Genomic DNA, 20,299 nt, shown 5'->3' with positions numbered 1-20,299 from the left:
GAATGTGACTTTTACCACAGCCATTAGTGGGAACATGGAAGATGTTGAACTCTCAGCAAAGTGATATAGGTTATATCACTATATAACCTGTCCTGTTTGGCATTACTATGAGGGGGTAAAAAAGTAGGAATAGTTGTAAAATGTCTAGTTTAATGACTTCTGTGATATCGCAGAAATTCCATAGTTTTTCTAACATTAACAGGGAGCTTTTATTTTTTATCCCTAAAACCTCATTTCCCTACTATGCTGTACAGATAAGTTTAGTCATATCCTAGCTATTAATTATCATTCAGCTGTGGGTTTAGGGGAATAATAAATATGCATTTCCAAGATCTACTAAAGCAAAGAGAGGGTTATTGTTCTGTATGCTAGATTTCTTGAATCACCAAAAACTGACACAAAAGCTCCCAGGCTTGATTAGGCCACTGGTTTATCTAATGCATTATCTTGTTCAAAGCTCACAGAACTCAAATAACAGCATGTTTCTGAATTTGAAACCTATGCATCATAGTGTTCTGCAAATTCACTTTATATGGCATAAATAATCCAAAGTGATCTCAATAGCTTGGAAAATCTGATTCATTTTGTAATCTTGCATAGCTTTGACTATTTACTGAGGCACTTGCCAATTGACAACAAAAAATGCTGAAAAGCACTTCAGAATTTTACTGCATTTTTCACCTGTAGCTTTGTGCTAAAGCCAGTGAAGTTTGGAACATTTCTGGATCCATGCCCACAGCTTACAGCGGTTAGTCAAAGATTTTTTAAGGCCTTCTGACTTGACTTTACAGAATACACTGCAAAAGCAGATCAAGATTGCTCAGTAATGCAGACAGAACTGCATTGTCATCTGAGGAAAACAGCCAGAGTCCAACTCTTAGTATGAGGAGAGAAAGGGCAGCAGGTAGAGCCAATGCTCTGCTGGAAGGAATGTATGACTTGAATGCCCCAGGTTAAGAACCGTTCCTCAGTAGATACACTAACTTTGGAAGTTAATACCTCACCATCTACCCTGAACAGAGGAAAATTAAGGTCTAAGCTTCAAAACTAGCAGAGGATTTTCAAAAATTGTTTGAAAATGACCAAAAGTGGTTCTGGCCAAAAGGCTCCATGAGAAACATTATTTAAAAACATAGAGGTGGCAGTCCAAAAATAATTTCTCAAAAACATCTAAGGAAAGGATCAGGTAGAACAATTGCTAACTTGCCTTGCAGCTTTCTTACAGATAAAATTATGCTTTGAAGATCTAGTGTAAGGCTCTTAAACTTTTTTTTTTTTTTTTTTTTTTGGTAGCAGTAGTAGTAGTAGTGAAGAAGCTTTGCAGGTAATGAGCCCATGGTGCTTTCACTAATATAATTGGTCTGTTTAGGTTTATACTTTATGCTGCTGGTAAGCTTTAATCCAGATCTGTGGCATTATAGAGACTGAGATGAATTAGGTCTTCCATCATAGACTGCTCCCCTTCAAAATAAGTTGCATCAGACTCTACAAAAGCCAGAATTACTTGTTTTGCTCAGGAAAATTTGTGCAAACATTTGTCAACTAAATAGACCTTATCACAATAAATTCACAGTATATGGAACTGGTGGTATAGCTATCCCTTCTTTTAGTATAGGAATTATCTCAGCCAAGACTGTCCATAGAAGATACTCCTTTGATACATAACACTTGATGATGTTCTTAAAAAAAAAAGGAAAAAAAGAAAGTAGCAATAACATCTTTCTAGCAGATTCCTTGTGGTATACAAGAACACACAGAGGTTACAAAATCTGCAGTCACACAGTGACTGTGTTACCTTTTTTTATTGCTGACAGTGAGTTTGAAGTTGGTGATGACAGACCCAACATATTAGAAACTTGCTTGGCATTTTATACCACATAGAGGTGGTGAGGGAAATACCCACAATGTCACCTTGACATGTCACTTGTGAAGTTTCATGAAAGCTGAAAAAGGCAGGAACTTGCTTTTCATGTACTGACCTAGTAATTTTAGAGGCCTTTTTTGTTTAGAAATGCAGTAGCAAACCAGTATGTTAAACACAATATTAAGTTAAAATGAAATCAAGATTTTTTTTGTGCTTAGAGAGGACACATGGTCCTGATTGTCATTGCTGTGCTCTGAGCACTACACAGCCAAGAGCAGACAAAGTAGTCACATTAGAGAAAGAATGTGAGCATAACCAACTGCTTGTTTGTTTCTGCTTGCACAAATCTGCCAGCAATGTTGGAGCCAATGCATTGTACCAGATTATTCACACTTAATTCCTTTATTTCACAGGTCTTTGTTTTGTGAAATGTTCTTTTAGTTTGGAAGAAGAGGGAATGCCTTACACTTCCTCATCCATACAACAAGTTATATATATTTATATGCATACTGCACACACACATATGCATATATAAACACAGAAACAAATGAAGAGCTTTGTCCTCTTTCTTCATCACTTTAAACATTCGGAAGGGTGACATTGCCTAAATTATTTTTATTCACAAGTAACATAATTATCTGATGCCACAGTTACCAGCTACTAGATGGATTGTGCATTGTTGATACCTGTGTGTTCCTATACATATTATTTTTGACAGCTTAAAGGAAACTTATATTTGAAATTTTTAAGGAAACATAATTCAGACAAAAATCAGTGACAAAGAAAAAATGTATTTGAAGAAGTGTGGGTTCACTTCTTTGTTGTAGAAATGGCTGATTTCCTTTTCTGCATAAAAATATTTTGTGATAATCACTATGAATGGAAAATGCATCTAGATTGACTTTAAAGTTTCTTATCCCAGATGCTAAAATGCTATTACTAATTTTGGTCATAAAATTGCTGTGAGTACACTGGTGAAGGTTGTGGCTTTACTTTTCATATGAATTGCCAATGGTGTCATGTCAAAGATGTGGTAACTGGGTAAAATAATACTGAGGTTTGCATAAAAATTCTTTCTTGTGAAACATTTGCCATCCATTCTAACGTTGTCAGTCATCTTCAGCAGAAATTAATGAATTCTAAGCTTTAAATCAAAAACTAGTGATAGCAGAGGAGTTCTCCTTTCAACTTAGCAGGAATAGACTTTAAGTGTATATTGGGTGCACCAGGTCTGATAATAGCTCATTTCCCTTTGTGAGAAGAGGATAAGAAGTCTCAATATATTGTTGCACCTGAAGCATGAAATTACTTACTTTTAAGACCCAAATTATAAACTTCTAAAACAAATAAACGGAAAATTTTCCTGGAAGAATAATTGTTATGACTGAAAATCTGTACCAGCAAAGTAGCTGACACCCTACACTCAAAAAATAAAGCAAATACAAAAGTTCATGTTTCTCTTTCATTATTGATGAACATGGTATAATTTCAGCAAGATCTTAAATTAATGAATTCTAATGGAGACAGCTGAATGGGAAATATTCCATGTGCATGTTGAATAATATGTATATTTTCTCTTTGTGTATATGCATTGCAAATCTGATTCCACATACTTGCAGCCATATGTTACAGCGCTTCACAAAATAATATCATATTTTACATTGTGATTTTACAAGCTTGCTAATTATTTAACCATCCTTAAGATTAAAATTACTTCCAATTATTTAACTGCAAGAACAAGCTAACTAGAGGATTTCTTTTACCAGGCTGCTGAACACCACCTTACACTGCCACTGCTTTTCATCCAACCACATCTATGATTCTATGATTGGTATAATTTCTCTGTCCTTAGCTAACTCAATTTTTAATTCTCAAAGCAATTCTTTCACTGTGAGGATGGATACAGTAATTTTTAAGAGAGTAAAAAATCCATTTTATATATATATATATATATATACAAGGAATAACACCACACACATTTCATTTTGATCCTTGCTTAACTCCCCAACAGCCTGGGGAAAGGAGGACAAGACATTTGGTGCAGGTGAATGACAGAGCTCAGGGAGGGCAGGGGCATGGATGTGCTTCCTCTCTCCTCCTGAGTTTCTGAGCCACATCTCAAAGACATGGAGTGCCCATTGACTACATGGAAATCAATACCATACAAGAGGACACTTGATTAGTTTCTAAATTAAGATGAATTAGTATTTTCTGTCTGTTTTGAGGGAACAGTCCCAGCTGCCAAGGCATGGCTTGTGATGAGTCTTGTTGGAGGAGCCTGCAGGGAGTGTGGGGAGATGCTCAAGCTTCCATGGATAAAATTTAAGTTTTCCCACTCCATCAATGTAACTCATGCACAGAAGATGAAAAAAGAAATAGTATATTAGTAGCTGATAATTAACTTTGAGGAGCATTCATAGGCTCAGTTAGTTACAGGTAGTTTAGAATAAATTATGCCTAACATTTCTTGCAGGTGAGAATTTCTGCCTCTGACCCCATGTATGAGTTCAAGTTCACCCAGGTAGGATCTTTGAATAATTTGTAGGGTTTTAAGTCATAGGCAGGATGTCCCTTCCATAGTTACAAGTGCGCTTGTCTACAGAATTAATTCATGACTGGGTCTGTGGAAACCTAACTTTTGTTAATAAGCACTTAGGACACTTCACACTTGACACCTTTGTACTAGTATGCCAGAGGTAATTAAAATTTATTATAATGCATATATTTGTTGTATTTTTTCATGTATTAATGGTAAAATGCTGAGAGAGAATACACATATTAACAGCAATATTTAGACAGTGTAAATTTTTCTTTGCTCTCCTCTACAACTAAATTTTATTCTTATCAATATAGCCTTCAACTTCTTTTGCATGACACAGCATCTTTCTGAAGCTGCAGTTTAGAAAAAGTTCTGTTTGAAATTTTGCTGGCATATGCAAACCTGCCATCTATGGAGAAATTGGAGGCATTTCAAGTGACTGATACACAATAACAGTGGCAGATTTGCAGCGATCTGAGCAAACTAACATTAAGTATGAGTCTTAAACTACATCAGGAAAAAGAAGAAATCAGAGGGATTTCTTCCAGAGTTTCTAGGAGTTAGACTCTCATGTATCTTACCTGCTAAATCATAAAACCAGGAGGACTTTTTAGAATGGATTTTCCAAAAGGTCTTTTTCTTTGCATTCAGTATAAAGTGACACAAAATTTCATTATGGGTCCTACAGGACATTAGGGAAGTGTGTTGTGATTACCAGTCCTCTGCAACATCCTGGCAGTATGAGAAACCAGGACTGTCACAGATCAGGATTACGAAGTTTTCCTCAAATTCAGAGCTGCATCCCAGGTACTTGCCAAGTCAGTATAGGTAGCAGTAAAGGAGCTGCAGCATAAAATCAAATGTTCTCATGTCACCGTAGAGGCAGTTCCCTGAATCTCCAGATGTGCATCACAAGTGAGCACATTGTAAGAATTCTGCCTGAGATTGTGTGGGTTTGCCATGATGTGTCGAAATTTGTCTTTATAGTTATGCAAGCTTAATTATTTCTTACTTGGTATGAGAAGGAGAATCTGATCTTGTAACAGCCCATAAAACTGCTGTGAGAACAAATGGGGAAAAAAAGTCAGTCACGTGGGCAGCTCAGGCTACTACTGAATTCTTTGCAGTAGTCTACACACAGTGCAATACACTCTGAAATAAATATGGTATCAGCTAAAGCTGCACAGTGTCCCTCGAGTGTAACTTTTGAGGGTATGTAGTATCCGGTTCCTATTTACTGTACTGTGTTTGTGTGGGAAAGTTTTGGTAGCTGGGGATTACAGGGTTGGCTTCCTAGAGAAGCTACTAGAAACTTCCCCCATGTCCAACAGATCCAAAACAGTTGTTCCACTGGCCAAGGCTAAGTCCATCTTCAATGGTGGTAGTGTCTCTGGAGCAATGTATTTAAAAAGGTAAAAAAACCACCTGCGCATCCAACTGCAATGAGAGAGGAGTGAGACTATGTGAGAGAAACAGCTCTGAGGCACTGAGGTCACTGAGGAAGTGGGAGGAAGAGGTATTCCCGATGCCGGAGCTGAGATTCCCTGTACCGTGTGGTGAAGACAGTGGTGAGGCAGGCTGTCCTGTGTCCATGCAGCCCGTGGAGGTCGGTGGTGGAGTAGATGGATGCCCAAAGGTTGTCACCCCATCAGAAGCTCAAACTGCAGCAGGCTTCTGGCCAGGTCTGTGGAGCTCACACTGGAGGTTTGCTGGAAGGACTTGTGATCCTGTGAGGGACCCACACTGCAGCTGCAGCAGAACTGTAGCCTGTGGGAAGGACTCACACTGGAGAAGTTTATGAGAACTGTCTCCTGTGAGAGGAACCCCACTCTGGAGCAGTTGAGAAGACCTCCCCCTGAAGGAAAAAGTAGCCCCCACCCCCATTGCCCTGCACCACTGGGGAGGAGAAGGTAGAAGAGAAAATCAGGAATAAAGTTAGGCTGAGGAAGAAAGTGGGAAAGGAGGTAAGATATTTTTAAGATTTGTGGAGTTTAATTATCCTACCTTTTTTTTTTTTCCTAAGTCTGTTTTGCTCATGATAACTGCTGAATGAACTCTTGCTGTCCTTACCTCAACTCACAAGCCTCTTTGCACACTTGTCTTCTATCAAGCTGAGGAGTGGTAGGATGGATTAGTGGGCATCTGGCATCCCATTAGGGTCAACCCATCACATGCAGCAAATTCTACTGAGCTTACTACACTGATAGAAATACTGATTATACACCAGCTGGTTTTATCTATTTTGTATTTGAATTTATGTACATGGTATTCTCTTCACAATTGTGCGAATATTTACAAACTTAGTAGTGCAAAAATCCTTCATAACTTTTCAAATAAGATGAGTCTGTCTTTAAAACTGGAGATGAAATGATGAGCTACACAAGTCTGTGACCCATCATTGCTATCTATTGTTATTGTCACCTCCACAGCTAGACCAATACCTTTTGAAAGCTGCTTATTTTTAAGGACTTACATAAGTGAAATGACCAGGGGTTTACAGCATGCTTTATCTCTCTTGGAAGAATTTTCCTGTTCTAGCACTGTAAACTTGTGATCTCCCCTCTGCCTATCTTTTTTCTTCTGGCTATGTAGTGCATCATATGTATTATTTGATATTTCTTTTAGATTTTTGATATCTAAATTTTATGTCATGTCCATTTGATTTGGTTCTCTACTTACTTCCTTCTCCTTCCTACAGATAGTGAGAACAGAGTTTCATTTTGTTTTGACAGACTACCTCTTCAGTGATAGAATAACAATGCTGGAGAAATTGTTAGGTTTGGGTTTTTTAATTTGTGCTAAAGAGACTGATGTGCAGAACAACTGTGAATGCATTCTAAATAGATCCTACTTCCATTTTGTTTCTCCCTTAATCGCTATCAACTTCTTTACTGAGTAGAAGTTCAGCATCAGTTTTGCAAGACTACATTTTCACTGCTTGCCTTCCATTTCTTTGATATATCTTGGTCCCCACGCTGTGTTTGAGGCCACAGATCCTGGATTCTCTCAATTATCTGATATTTTAATTTGCTCAGGACCTTATTTTGACAGCCTAATTTAAAATGAGCAGTCCTTTACTCCATTATTACTCACTCACATTGAAATCAATTGGCATCTTATAGGTCATCTTCAGCGCAAAGATTGCAAAAATTTGTTTTCCCATATCTGCAGAAAAGTAATAGTTTCTACTGGTTTTTATTAAATTATGAATTTCTGGTTACCTATTTGCCTGTATATTGTAACCATTGGACTGTATCCATGCATTGTACCCATTAAATGGCTATCCACTCCACAGTTCTCAACAGCAATCACTAGTACCATTTTCTCTGAAACAGGTTTATTACCAGATGGTGACATCTGTTTTCTTTTCAAAAATGTATTTCTTCTCTCTTTTTGTGTGTTTTTTCTTCATACTCATTTGCTTGCTCTTGATTTCCTCCTTGGTTTAATTTAATTTATTCTTTACTGTATTCAGCTAGTTGTGCAAGTTAACTTGTGAGAGTGAAACCTTGATTTATCTCACTGAATTTTAAAAATCTGAGGTTCCAAATTTAGGAATTTATGATAAATTAAGAAACACCTTCAGTGATTCAGGCTTTCTAAAATTTCAGTAGTGCCTTGCACATGATTATTCCTCTGTACTTACTATAAAAGTCCTGAAATAGGTACTTCAGTTATTGAGGTTGTAGGTGGAATGAATCTAAATGTTATTTCAAGCTTTCATGCATCAGATGAATGACTGTGTTTCTGGAGAAGTTATGTCAATTGATAATCATGTTTCTAATCTGGGTTTACTTGACTTTAACTCCCAGCAACTGCATCTTGCTGCTCCTTCGATAAAACGGAATGGGATTGTTAAGCAAATTATCCAGTCTCCAAATAAACTTCCTATCTGTCTCGAAAACCTCTTTTATTTTCCTACTGTTCATTCTGCAGTGCTGACAGTTTAGCCTTCCAACAGTGCCATGTGCTGCAGGAATGCACAAAGGTACTGTCCATGCCTCAGCTGTTTCATCTCCACATGTCCAACAGTTGCATTGGGTCTCTCAGGCACTGGGGGCATAGATCCTTCTGAGCTCCTGAATCTTTTTGTGTCAAATACCGCATTTTCTCATGCAATATAATGCCCAGTTGCTGCTCATGAACGCTTGATTCGTGCTTGGCTGTTTTCACCTGGGTGCTGTTGGCATGGGTGCCCCTGGGCAATGGGGCCACAGAGCTCTGCAGAGCTCTCCCCCCTCTGTAGAATTCTCTCAGATTATGACTCTAACACTTCTGTTCTGTTCCATTTTAAGAAAACAAAATATTTCAGTCCCAAACTATGCTTGATTCTGTTTGGGCAAATTATTTCTATGGAAGTGAGCCTTAAGAAATAAACCCTCAATGGCAGTCAATGCCTCACCTACAGAAAGCCATTCTCCAGAAATTCTAGGTGAGTTTAGTAGCAATGGAAGAGCTGATACAAAGAACAGTGTACATTATGTGAGAAAAACATTCTGTAGCAATAGCAATCCTAATATCAGAATCTCTTCCTGTGCACAATATTGTATTCCAGGACAAACTAATGTACATTTCTGGTTTCAGTATTGCTCCATATCCCTGTTTACAGAACCAGAAAATCTGTCTAATGTTCAAGTAATTTTTTTTTCTTTATAAATTATGCTGATCCAAATGTTACTTTCTAGCTACAGGGCTCTGATGCAGCTGGTGCTGTCTCACTTACACCAGTAAGTCTTTTTCCGGGACATTTCTGTCATCTGAAAACCATATGTACTTTTTAAACAATATATTTATACCCTCTAAGTGATTCATTGAACCAGCATGCTTTCCCCCCCTGTTTTTTCTGGTAAATTCAAATTAACTTGTGCTGCAGTGAAGAAATGAAAAACAAATGCATCATGTAATCCATTGTTTATACATAGAATCAATACATCTAATAGAAATGTAAGCTCTTACTGCATGTGAACTTTCTGTCTACCTTGTTCACTATTACAGAATATTAGAATTGAAGACACCAGCTTCTAACAGGCTAACTGTTTTCATGGGATTCATATAACATTTTCATTTCTGCAGGCAGACATCGATCATATCATAGTTTACCGCAGTGGGTAGATTTTAGTTTTCTCTACAGGTGAAGCATGGTAGATGTACCAAAGGTACCCACCCAGTCACCTCCAGAAATCCTATCTCTATTACACAGTGCACAGGTAAATATGCAGTATTTGTGTTAATAGTTGTCAGCAGTGTAAGTTCCCCGTAGCTGTTATCTCACATCAGCACCAGAAAAAATGTGGGTACTGACCAAAGCCTGGGTGCTCCCCTTTGCAGATGACAACCCAGGGTTCAGCTACCCAGGAGCAAGACTCACTTTGGTGAAGCTCAGTTCTTTAAACTTTAAACCAGTGTTTCAGAAGAAGAAAATATCCTTGAGCTGAAAATTAATTTCAGAGGCTAAAGACATGTGACAGAAAGAAATAAAAATACGTAGGTGCTTATTGAGATAGTATTAGTAAGCCAGAAACCTGGGAAAAAGCAGAGTGAAGAAAAGGTATAAAATCACGAAGAGGAGAAAAAAGCAGTGTTGGAGGTTTAGCTCAGGTTTTCAATATGAGCAATTTCCAATGAGTGATGGAATCCAACACTTCCCTGCTAACCTCTCTGCCATCAGTCACCAACAATCATTCCCCAAATGCCTCTGTTTGGGTCTTGAAGAAATTGATCCTTGGCCTTATATCATTTTAGTCTTGCCTTTCTACTGTGTAAATAAGTCTATAATAGTTAGTTATAAGTCTATAAGTCATTAATAGTTCATGAACTTGCTTTCAGAAGGTCTGTATGTAGAAGACGCTCAAACCAAATTGTTCAGGTATTATGCCTGTTTTAAAGGTAGGAAACAGCATATGTCAGCCCTATCTCTGTTGTGTTCCACAGACACTGGTCTTTACAGATTACAAATTGTTCAGGTATTATGCCTGTTTTAAAGGTAGGAAACAGCATATGTCAGCTCTATCTCTGTTGTGTTGCATAGAGATATATACAGACACTGGTCTTTACAGATTGTTTCTCATTAGTAATTCAGCAATGTGAATTATTTTACACTGATAGAAATAAGATGAGGTGATGAAAAGCAGTGATTCAGATGTCATTTAGATGCACCAGTTCCAGCAAATTAATTTCATACCTGTTTTCTCTAACATCCTTGAATGGGTTTCAATAATACCAGGTTCTGGGAAGATTTTTTTTAAAAAAAAAACCTCTTGTTATAGAGGAAAGAATTCCTTGAACATAGCTTTTCCAGTGGGATATTTTGCTAGTTTTATTGATAAACTCCAAATAATTGTTATTGTCATATCTACTGCTAACAAATGTAGAATTCATGTCTGTGTATCTGTGCATGTCTGTGAGTGTGTGCATGTAGAAAGGTAAAGGTAGCTGTGCTAGAAATTCTCACATTACTTCAGTCATTTGTCACCCACAGAATATATATTCCTATGCACACTGAAACATATTACAATTTCCAGTGGGAAAAGGGAGTCTTTCAAATGAACACTAACAGCCAAATGCTAGGATTATCTCTTGTCTTCTCTTTGTAATCGTAATGTAATTGACATCCTACATTATATTTCCATTTCAAAGAAACAAGGAGCCCTATTCAGCAGCTGTGCAATCACTCTCCAGTTACCACTCCCATTTAGTCTACACAGATACTCCTTGTGGCCTAGGTTTTGGATTTCACTTCTGTATTATAATAAAACAAATTCATTTTAAAGGTCAGCAATCTTGCAAGTGAAAGATAGTTTTAATGGCAGAAAAATTCGGATTCATTCTTGAAATTATGATAGCCAGTGCAGTGCACACTGTCCTATCAACATACGAATCTAATAATAGAGCTACTGTGGTGATTAGTTTTGGCTTGGATCTAAGCCACTGCTTATAGAAGTTTAATGCATGCAGTATCACTTACCAGCTTTATTAATGTAGTTATGGTCAACACATCTGTGAAAATAAAATATTCAATAGCATTACTTGTTTATCCAAAGGAGTAGGCCAAACTCTTCCACTTATATAATATCTACTTCTTCAGATAACAATCAGGTTTGCTTCTGGAAATTGACAAATTAATTGTTTGCTATTCAAGCAGTTTTCCTACTAAAAATGTGTGTCCTGAAGGACATCATCATAAGAATAGGAAGTCAAGTTCCTGAGTGAATTATAATTGTGGAAATTTTAGTTCTGTATTTAGAATACAATCTGAAGAGAGTGATTTTTATTGATTTGGAGAACAAATAATACAGTCTTGATGACTTAGAGAACTTAACAGAAATTGTGACCCCTGCAGGCTGCAAAAGACTGTGAAGACCCTGAAGCAGCACATATAGCCCAGCTCTCAAGCATATAAAGTTTCCATTAATACTAGGACAGAGCCTGTGTGGTCTTAAAGGAAAAAGACTAATAAAAATACAAAATACAGAATTATTGAGATACAAAATTTAGACTAAGAGGATATGATGTACTTAATAAAAGCTGCTGCAGGTCTGATTTTTTCTGAAGTAATTAAAAATATTTTTTACTACCTCAGAGCTAAGACACATGAAAAAATCCCTCCTTTACAATTGTGAAAGAAGAAAAAAAAAGTGGCCCACTTTTTTCATTCAAGTATTGTAGAAATGTTCTAATAAAATGCTTATTCTGTATATCCTTTATGTTAAACTCTTGCAATGGTTTTCTCTAGGCAGTTTTCTATTCAATATAACAGAGAATTTCTTTATTATCTTTTAAAGGATAGGTTACATATTTTCATTATTGGTGAAATGAGATTTGTCTCCTTCATTTGTGAAGACACTTTAACAGAAAGGCCCCATTTTTTGTTTGTCCTGCAATTCTAACACAAAACACTCTTTGAGAACTCACGCTGGTAATCTGGTGCAGTTTCAAAACCTGGCAAAATGAAGGTGAAAATATGCAGATCAGAAAGAAAAAGCAAATGCTGCTTGAAATGAAGTATCTCAGTAACAGAGAGGTAAGGGTTTAGATTTTCTCAAAATTATTAGTATTCCATATGGCATATAAATTGTATATTCCATATGCCATTTAAGAAGTATAGGGAATTCCCTAAGAAATATCAGAGTATCACCATCCATGCTGCTTTCTGATTTACTTTGCTTGGACAGTGAAAAAGTGCCTATCCAGGTGTTTTGAAGATAATTTGAGCCTTAACTCTTGTTTTGAATCTCTGTACAAGTATTCTGTAATTTAGACCTATTTTCTATCATGTTTGTTAGTTGTACGCTCCACATGGTTGCCTCACTGAAGGATCACAGACTCCAGTTCTTAAATTAGCTGTCACATGGACTGCACTGTGGAACTCATGAAATGAGCTTTATGAGTATAGAAACTCACTTTAGGTTCTTATTTGTGTTTTAAGCTCACCAATAAAATAATGTATTTGTCTATTTCCCAGACCTTTTCCTTTATAAGTCCAGGATTCCACAGTTATGAAATCATTCATTTATTTATTTTACTTCCAAGTGAAGAAATCTGATGAGTATAAATTCTGATGAATAAGTTAGACATCTTTAAATATTTCAGTCCTATATACAAGCTTTTTGTATTTGTTGATTTGGAGCTTCCCAGTGTTATGATTTAACTAAGCCCCACACATTTACTTACTCAATTTCCCTCCTCTCCCTGGTGGAGAATAAGAGGAGCAGAAGTGAAAAAAGTAATGAGTTAAGGACAATTTAACAGGTAAAGTAAAACAGTGGAATTCATTCACCATGCCCCACAGGCAGGCAGGTGCTCAGCCATCCTTGGGAAAGCAGGGCTCCTCCCTTAGGGTGCTTTGGGAAAACAAATGGCACCAGTGAGAACGTTCCCCACCCTTCTTCCTTCTTCCCCAGGTTTTTATGCTGAGCATGACACCGTGGTGTGGGATATCCCTTTGGGCAGATGGGGTCAGCTGTCCCAAATGTGTTCCCTCTCAGCCTCCTCACTGGTAGGGAGGGGTGAGAAGCAGGAAAGGCCCAGCAATAATGAAAACATCTCTGAATTAACAAGATTGTTCTCAACACAAATTCGAAACATAACCAAGTACCAGCTACTATTGAGGAAATTAACTCTACTCCAGACATAACCAGCATATGCAGTTTCACTACTTTTTTCTCTTATTGCGGCTAAAATAATTTAAATTGCATAATACTACATTTCCCATAAAATATACTGGATACATGATACTTACAAAACAACTATGGCATGGTTTACAGTATTAAGTATTAAAACATTTCTGCCCAGGCTGTTTCATCTGTATTTATTCTTTGAATATGTTTCTGGACAGACCTACATGCCAGAGAAACAGTGATGAAAAGACTGCTATCAAATACAGTCATGCTAAGAAAAACTGAAAAATCAGTTGCTTAATTTAATCCTGTAATGACCCTGATTTTATTAATTCTGGATTGGATGTAATTGCTTCTGAAGAGTCACAGTACTATTTCCTTCCTTGTACTGGAAAATTATGTTCCTAGATGAGTCAACTATGGGTTTGAAGCGTTGCTGCAGAGTTAACTCACATTATCCTAAACTGGGTTCAAATAAATGGTTTTCTCACACATGCCCCTCAAACAAACAAGCAAATATATATAAAAAGGAGAGAAAAAGATTGAGAGAAAAAAAAGAAAATGCATGTAAACTGCCCATTTACACTGCTAAATTGAACCTAGTCTTTGAATTTTTAAGCAGGAAGAAAATTTATAACACTTCTTTGATTGTTTAGTCTCTAAATTCAGTTCCTGTCACAGAGAAGGACAAGGTGATCACTAAGATACTGTCACCCACAGTCAGAAAAGGCCAGCTAGTTCCTACTGTGATAAAATCTCCCCTCCGGCAAACAAGGGTCACCAGCTAATCCACACACCTAGTTGAAAGGGTTCTAGGAAGGTTTGGATTAGCATCTCAGTTTCCCAATCTCTGTACCAGGGTCACACAACCAAACTTTCTGAATTACACAGTGGTTCCCCACATCCATATTGTCATCACCTATCAATAACCTGTGCTCAGAGGTCAGATCAAAACAAAGTAAGATTCTTTTTTTCAAATTTTGATAGCTGTAACAACAAACTAACTGGAAAGTTAGGAACAAGAAATTATTGATATGTAAAAGGAATAAAAACATTCACCCTTTGGTTAAAATTGCTCTGTCATAGTGAATGGCATTCTTTGCCTTGTGTAACATCATATAAATATTGATCAGTGAGTAATCTTTTAAATTCTTAAGCATGGTAAAATAGTTCCATTAATTTGTATTAAAAATGTGTATATGTTGCGCAAGCTTTTTTTTTTTGTCTTCAATGTTATTAGGTCTTTTCAAATTTATGGTAAAAATAAGCTCTACATATTATGACTTTCATGTAGAGAAGTACAGTTTAAGAATCAAGATATAATATTATCTTCTATATCATTCTTGTATCTGTTAATAGATTTTTCTCTTATAGTAACACCTTTTTTAGCTTGAAATATCTGATAAATTTTAATTTAAAATTTTGATCTCATTCAACTCTGAGTAACAAATTATTATAGTGACAAATTTAATGAGCATACTCTTGGAAATTTGCCTATGCAATATACTTTTCTTTCTTAAAATAAGTTTTGCATCTTCTGTCTGAAAAGAATCTGCAATGATGTGATTTTTTACTCCAATGACATCTAAAGCTAAGTACAATCAGGGGCATATTAGGTTTCTTGGAAAATGTCTTCAGGAATCAAAGGAATTAACACTCAATGTATCAAATTAAATATGATCCATCTGAAATAATGAGTGGTAGGTGTTCAGAGAATGGAACCACTTTGCTCATCTTAAAGTCAAATTGCTGTCACCATGTGGTTTTCTGACTGAATCATTCAACATCTTTTATCACACATACTTTGGCTGGTACAGTAATATTCCATTCTCATAGTGTTTCACATTAGTAAGCCTCCCATTGTTTCACATAGTGGCATTTCTAAGATGAGCGAACTGCTCACTGAGAGAAGATGCCTTTCCTTTTATCAGGCCATTAGGAATAAAATCTTGATCATTTGGATCAAACTTGTTGCTGTCTCAAAAAGTTTATGTAACATTGCAACCAAAGAAATTATGTTGCATAATTAAAATACATAAAACAGGGACTTTTGTTCAGAAATCTTAGAGGTGGATTGAAAAAAATAAAAATATATATACTAAAAATGAAAAAAATCCTCTTTTTTTCTGTTTTTTTAATATATCTAAATTGGCGGCTGGTTGTTCAGAAATCTTAGAGGTGGATTGAAAAAAATAAAAATATATATACTAAAAATGGAAAAAAAAACCTCTTTTTTTCTGTTTTTTAATATATCTAAATTGGCGGCTGGCTGGGCTGGTGAGAGAAACTCTGCTATCCAGTCAGAATGGATGAGAGGGTGAGAATTTGGCTTGTAATACAAATTGCTTTACCTTAGATTGTCAAACATGGCAGCAAAATTCTGATTTCACAGTAGGTCACTAGGAGACACTGACATTCCCATGAGTCATTGCAGGGGGGGATGGCAAACCTTTAAAATAGGAAAGGAGGCATAGCCCAAACTTTCTAAGAGCTGTGCTAGTTCCACTGGGAAGCTCTGCCATCTTGTGTTCAATTAGAAGATAAATCTGGTTTCCCCAGAGGACAGAAAAAATAACTTATTGCAAAAGTTCTATACTGTTGTCTCCTTATCACAAAGTTTCAAACCTTCTTGTTGTTTTCTCGTAGGCAGATCCTCAGAGCACTGACTTTCTCTTCCTAACAAAGTTACCAACTGGCTCCAGTTTCTTCTCAACTTATCTTTGGTAATTGGCCCAGCTGCAACTCGTGAAGGGTGAGATTACTTTCTGCACTATCTTTATTTTCTTATATTCTATCCCCCCACACTGTAGGGCTAGTAAGTTCTTACCTTTTCTAAAATAAGTGCAGGCATAAACTCATTGGCCTGTGACTACAGTGTAAGGGTAAGTTCCTAGACTGGCTTTTCTTTATGAGCATGGGTGGTACATTTAATGTCACACATGAGTTTGTGCTAGTTTATCAAACACCAGAGTGCCTAAACTGGGCAAGATTAATGCCTTTGTGACAAGTAACACAGCTAGCCACCTGAGCTGGTCCTCACATTTACAGGATTATGGCAGCACTAGAGAGTTCACTTCTGTAGATTCTTTCTAACAAGTCAGGAGAAAAAGTGCTTCTTTACTTGCTGAGATGTTAGTTGTAAATTGAATCAGATTATCGCTTGTTTGTGCTAAAAAAAAAAAAAAAATTGAATCATGTCAGTCATTAATGGATTAGCTGATAATGCTGTTAAGGTACAGACAGATATTGTGAGTGACTTCTGAAGCCTGTAGAAAGAAGCTTTGAAGTCCAGCTTCTGAAGAATCCTTCAGAAGTCTTTCTAGAGAAGGAAATTATGCCAAAGCATAGGATGTTATGTAGCAAAAAAAAGGGGGACAATGCTGACTTGTGAGAGATACAAGGCAGAAGGGGTGCTTTTCCAGAGTGGTATAAGATGTGTCTGTGAATCATGAGTTTGCTGGCTTTAACAGTTTGCTTCCATTTAGCTTATTTGTTTTAGGAAAAAATTTGCTTTATATGAGAAGCTTGAGAGCTGGAAAGTTGCCTGAAGACTGGAAGAGGACACAGCAGAACTACAGTAAAATATGGGTTTTTTATGGTAAATCTTAATTGCTGTATCATTGTTCTATGTAGCCCTGTGTTTGTTTATTGGTATGTCACAACTTGGCTTTTTAATATGTTTGGGATAATTATTGTATTTGTGGCAGTTCCTGGAAATTTTGTAAATTTCTAGGTTGTCCTAGTACTTTGTTGATTAAAGAGTTCAGGAAACAGATGTTGCTCAAGTAACCACAACCAAAGCAACAGCTTGACTGAGAGATCACAGCTACTGATTTTTTTGGAGGGTACCAACAAAGTTTTCAGACCTTCATTATCTGGATTATGTCTTAGCTGTACTCTTAGCAAATCAAACTTACTAATTTGAAAATCACTGAGAGTCCTCAATGACTACCCTGTACAAATACTCCTTAGTACCTTGCAAGAGGAGCTCCTGGGATTACATCCATGCAAACAAATCACCTTCTGTAGATATTGATTAGTTTCTCCTTGCAAAGAGATGATGCTCTTCTCTCTGTTCATGTGGATGCTTCTGCCCATGTTACTTTTTCAGGGTGGGTGGCCTTCACTGTGCCCAGGATATTGGACATGGCACATGTGGAAGTGCAGGGTGCTGTGCTGTGTGCACACGAGTCCTGCTCTCTTTAAATTATGGTCTTGCAGATTGGAGTAATGGTGGTTTTAGTCTAATGCTGATCAACAAATAAGCTGATTCTATGTCTGATTTTGCTTTCAGAAGCACATGGGTAGCAATGAGCACCTCTGCTTGCTAAGGCTCGAGACAGACTACATAGCAAAAGCAAGATAGAGAGCTAATTTGCTGAGGCTTAAGCACACACTTGTGTTAACTATGTTGAATGGAAACCTGAAACTCAATCTGTTGTTTAGGTTTTACAATTATTAGAGAAACAAACACAATGTTTTTCTGCTGATATAAACTAAAACAAAAATACCACAGGAAAATAATCATGAATGGAAAATAAAATAGATGCATAAAAATGTAACTGTAAAGGAATTTAATTTTGGCAACAAATTAAGGTGAAACTACTTGCTGCCTGAACATCTGTCTATGTCTCCAATGTCTAAGTGGAATAACAGCCTTTTACAGCTTTTTTACAAACTGGTACATTAGTTGGTACAACATGGCCTTTCAGTGTCAAGGAAGTGCATAATAATTTTTTCCTGGTCTCACTTTGAAGCCTGAATTGAAAGAGTGTGACTCATCAGTTTAACAAGCAAGAGATGGCTAATGTGATATTTGTAATACCCCTCTCTCACGCATTTTTGGCCGTAAAACTAAACTGCTTTAACCTCTCTAACCCTATGAGCCATTTTGGCTTGAAGTGTAGAGTAATTTGCAGTCTCCAGTGTTTTCTGCCCTGATTATCTGCTCACACTGCTGCTTTCTAGAATGTCTGCATTGCAGGTACTGCAGCTCACATTTAAGTTTTCCTGGATATAATGGCTCTGTATCACCTCTGTCACTGTTCTCTTTGAGAGGTTAAGTGTGGAGTCACTGGGAGTTACTGGAGTTTTTCAGCCCTTTTTTGATAAATGGCATTCTACTTTATGCTTTCCAGATGTTATATAATTTTGACATCAGTCAATATTTTTTCAGTGTTTAAGTCTTATCTAACATGTTACACAAAATTCTCATCTTCCAAATCCAGCAGACTGTCACCATGAAACTGAGCTTTCCTCTCTTTTGAAAATATATCATATCTGGATTACCACCCTATCTGATCTTAATTATCTCATTATTTCTGAGATCCACTTGTGTTTCCATGCCAAGAAGTGAGATCTAGTAGTAATTTAAATTAAAGGAAACTAGTAATTAGTTCCTGGCACTCATACTCATTCTATACATACATGCAGGCCAATATTTTGTAGAAGTGAAACAACAGATTAAGATAGATAAAATGCTGTTATCTGCATAATGACTGGAACAGTTTAAAGTATCATTTGTATATCACTGAAAAAATATAGGATGGTTCAATATTGAACTACTGAAACTGGAATAATATCATTATTATTATGATATCATAATAATAATATGATATTATGATATCATAATCATAATTCATCATTATGAATTTTACATGAAAACATCATGCCAGAGCACAAAGTACTCTTCTGCTTTCTTCACAGAGGCTGCAGAGGGCAGCAATATTTGCTGATTTTTCAAACAGGTGTGAGAGCAAATGTGCTGCTTTAAAGAAGCAAAGGGATGATATAGGTTATGCATTGCAATAAATGTGCATGGGAATATACTGATATATGATCAGAATTTAAAGGCCCATTTTCAAATGTTTTCCCTACCCAGAAGCTCCCATTGTCATATTTCAGGCTAATTAAACAGTTCATTAGATAAGGTATTAGACTCTTCTGAAAACTTGGCTACTGTTTTCAAAAAAGTGTGGAGGTGGGCTTCTGAAAATATGGATCACATAATGAGATTCTTCTGCTCCTTTAATCTGAGTGTAATCCGAAACCAATAAAAGTCACTGATCTCAGTAATCTCTGAGTCAAAATGTTCCCTTTTAATTTCTAGCTGGGTTGACATTATTCTGAAACATATGACCATATGTATGTATTAAAAAAGCAGAAGTGAAGACAGAAAAAAGGCCAGTACACTGGCCCATTGGAAAGGTTATTAGAGGGATGTTGTTTCCAGAGAATTGGCCAAGAGCAATTTTGCTCTTTTGCTGAAAATAAGCTTTTTTTTGTTCTAGAGCATGGGTTCAATGAGACAACTGTGTTTCATGAAAACACATAGGACAATAAACATATGATTAAGAGAAACAGGCTCTACTCATACCCTTGTGATTGTTTTTTCTATTGTATTTCATTCATCATATACAGTTCTCATGCAAAACCAACAAAAAACAGTCACTTGTTTTTCTTGACTAATGCTGAATCCATAATAATGCACAGAAGAAATTAATGGATATATTTTAATGACATCACAAATTGAGTTGACCTAGTGCTACAAAAATACAATACTCAGCTCTATGAACAATTCTGAGCATTTCCAGCCACAGACACCATCCCAAACATCTACTACCTGTCACTCTGGGATGTTTCATGGTTTATAGGCTTTTAAGGTTGGAAAAGAAGCCTTCATCCTGACAGTCTGCCCAGACTCTAAAATTGCTGGAGCAAAAGGAATGATTTCTACAGAAAGTACCTCAAAGAAATGGAGTTGGAATGACAACATTTCTT

The sequence above is a fragment of the Passer montanus genome, unplaced genomic scaffold (genome assembly GCF_014805655.1).
Source record: "Passer montanus isolate IOZ18808 unplaced genomic scaffold, ASM1480565v1 scaffold19, whole genome shotgun sequence".
NCBI lineage: Eukaryota > Metazoa > Chordata > Aves > Passeriformes > Passeridae > Passer > Passer montanus.
Note: the sequence above shows the minus strand (reverse complement) of the source record.